The sequence below is a fragment of the Musca vetustissima genome, unplaced genomic scaffold (genome assembly GCF_032173495.1).
Source record: "Musca vetustissima isolate MV318-11 ecotype Yass unplaced genomic scaffold, APGP_CSIRO_Mvet_v1 utg51583, whole genome shotgun sequence".
Classification (NCBI taxonomy): Eukaryota; Metazoa; Arthropoda; class Insecta; order Diptera; family Muscidae; genus Musca; species Musca vetustissima.
Window position 1 is genome coordinate 74,681 of NW_026886406.1, and position 3,184 is coordinate 77,864.

Consider the following 3,184-nt stretch of genomic DNA (forward strand, 5'->3'; position numbering starts at 1 on the left):
GGCCACAGTTATGGGGCAATCTTCACGAAATTTTGCATGTAGGATGGGTTCTGGCCAATGAAGACCCCTATTGTTTTTGGAAAAAATCGGATAGGGGATAAAATGGAACAAAAACTTTATTTTTGTCGGTTTTTCTGGCCGCTCCATAAGCCGCAATTATGGCCAAAACACCGCGTTTTGATAAAGATCGGGCAATATTTAGCGGGTCAAATGGGCCCTGACTTTTGTGTGAAATATGACAAAATGTGTATTCCATAGCGTATATGTTCAATGAGGATCTAGGTATGGTCAGGGATATCGGCTATAATTTTTGGTGATGATCAGATAAAAATTTTGGGATGAAGTGGACCGAAAACTTATTTTTTTATGTTTTTTCGAGACGATCTATAGACCACAATTATAATCCGAACATCACAACACAATCCACGGTGAATGGAATCTGAACAAGTAATTTTAAGGGCTGTACTCAATATTGGGAATATTCGGAAAATATGTCAGTGTAAAGAAGAGGTGCTGTCGATCTTTAATCGGGCATGAGGGTGCAACTATCACGAAATATTGCCCACGCTCAGAAAAAACGTCGGCAGAATGTTAGAGTTCCGTGGTAGTTGTATAGGGTATCGTATGGTCGGCCCGTCCGACTATACTCACTGGTTTCCAATTTAATATGTCGTTCTCCACTTGATCTTTCTTTCGTAGTTTTTACGGCCCGATACGTCTGACTATGTCGATCTCGGTGTATCGACATACTCAGACGTAAAACTCGTGGTTAATTTCGACGTCGATATTTGCCGTCGACGCAGATCAGCTCGGAGAAATTTCCCTCAACCAGCACGGGTAGTATCAACATCTTGAAGAGTTTGAGTTTGGTCTGGCGGGAGGTGGCCTTGATTCATGTCGCTTTAATATTACAAAATTGGAGACCGGGTCTGTTGACGCCACGCCTAAAATTAGCCTAATTTGGATCCCGATTTGGCAGCATCGTTTTTACGAGAAAATAATTTTTGTTATTGTCAATTTGACAATAATGTATTCATTTTTAGTATTCTTATTTAACGAAATAATTTGATTGTCAAAAGGCGTCCCTCGGATACGGCCATTTTATTCTGAATTTCATACTAGCAAGTTGGCTGATACGAGGTGTCCAGGAATAATTATTTGTTTAAGTTATAGTGGTTTCCATACCAAAAAGTATGTCTATTTTTTATATATATATATTTTCTACGAATCCTAATTATGTTTTTTATTTAGGAATTTTAATATAAGTGCATTGCGTTTAATAAATCAAGATCTTTTATTAAACGAATTGTATTTTATTCAAAATCCCGTGGAAGTCACTATCTCGGCCTATTTGCCGCTATAACAGTTTAAAATTCTTTTTGCGATACGAAGGTTCTACCGAAATCACCTACATCGTAAAAGTCATTGCCAATTTCGCAGTAAGTACAAATGGATAAAGACATTGCAAAGGGTCAACAACAAAATGATAACAATTGTTCGCAATGCCACAAGTCACCCGACGATAAAATGGCTACTTGTACCACATGCAACAAATACTTTCACGCAAGTTGCGTTAACATAAGAGACAACATACCCTTTCGGTGCCCACAATGTTCAACTTCACCTGCAAATAGTATCACCAGCCACCTCTCTGTTCGATCTCAACTGTCCCAATCGCGTAATGTTCAATTACAGCTTCAACGACTTGAAGAAGAGCGAGCACTAAATGAGAAGCAAGCTAGATTACATCGCGAATACTTAAATAAGAAATATCAGCTTCTCCAAGAAGCTGATGATATAAGTAACGCCTCGTCTAATAGGTCCCAATCTATTCGGAATTGGGTAAATGAACTGCCATTCCATAAACAACCAGTAGATAATTCTGTTGAAACTCCTCAAAGAACAACCAATATAAATCTCCAAGAAACCAATATGCCTAACCAAACCACACGTTTGGAAATTCCCACTATGCTGGCAGAGCAAAATAATAATGTTGTAAGTAGCATCTCCAATCAAATCCCTCAAAGTTCGGGACTATACCATTCCCGTGTGGTCCCTAATGATCCATGCTCATCTGTCACAACCACCGCACTTATTTGTGCACCGGCCATCACCACCAGTAGTAGTCATCAACGACGACCTTTTTATTCATGCCCACAGAACGCCACACACCCACCTGCTGTCACATTTTCAAACATACCCTATTATAACACGTCAATTGCTCCCCCGATTTTTAATTCAAACGCAGCATTCAATGGTAACTCACCTATAGAACAATCATTTGTTAATAATGAACCTATTTCATCCACAATGCACCCCCAAACACACAATTCAAGAATAGCAACACAATATTTTAATAACACACAACTTCAGCAAAGTAGCATAAGTTCCAGACAAGCAGTTCCAAAAGAATTGCCAGTATTCTCTGGAAATCCCGAAGACTGGCCGCTCTTTATATCTACATTCGAGTGGTCTACCGCTACTTGCTGCTTTTCAGACGCCGAAAACCTCATCCGTCTCCAAAAGTCATTAAAAGGCGAAGCACTCCATAGCGTCCAACATATGCTAGTACATCCCTCAAACGTCTCTGGCGTCCTCGATGTTCTCCGCTTACTATATGGTCAACCTGAAAAGATTTTATATTCCATAAAAAATAGAATTAATTCTTCCCCTAAAGTTGATGAAAATAATTTACAATCACTTACGTCCTTTGCAATAAATGTTCGTAGTTTGATTGCCACAATTAATGCCGCCAATTTGCCAGATGAATTAAATAATTCATGTTTACTCCACCAATTGTTGCAGAAACTCCCACCTTCATACCAAATGCAGTGGGCAACTCTTAAAAGACAGCTACTCAGTCAAAATAAGAAGCCAAATTTGTGTGACTTTGATACTTGGGTATTTAATATTGGATTAACAGCCAGTTCAATATCGATAGAACCCACCACTAGAAAATATAGCAACAATACCAGCAGACATAACAACACCACTGATAACCCAACAACAAATAAGAGAGCACATATCTACTCTCACAGCGATGAGCGTAGATGTTGTGTGTGCAATAACAACTGCAAATCTGTGAGTGATTGTCCATCATATCTCTCGTTAACAAATATTTTATTCAAAATAATCCCAATAAAAGTGCATGGGCATGATAAAATAGTTGAGACGTTCGCTTTTA

General features: G+C 38.8%; 1 long non-coding RNA gene across 1 annotated transcript; it reads right to left on the bottom strand.

Annotated features, from left to right (window-relative positions):
• Positions 1 to 2,524: 2,524 nt before the first annotated feature.
• LOC133333870 (uncharacterized) lies at positions 2,525 to 3,085 on the bottom strand. The gene is made up of 2 exons (XR_009754470.1): positions 2,706 to 3,085; positions 2,525 to 2,626 (listed from the first exon to the last, which is right to left on the bottom strand). It is a non-coding gene; the product is annotated as an uncharacterized LOC133333870 (long non-coding RNA).
• Between the last annotated feature and the right edge of the window lie 99 nt (positions 3,086 to 3,184).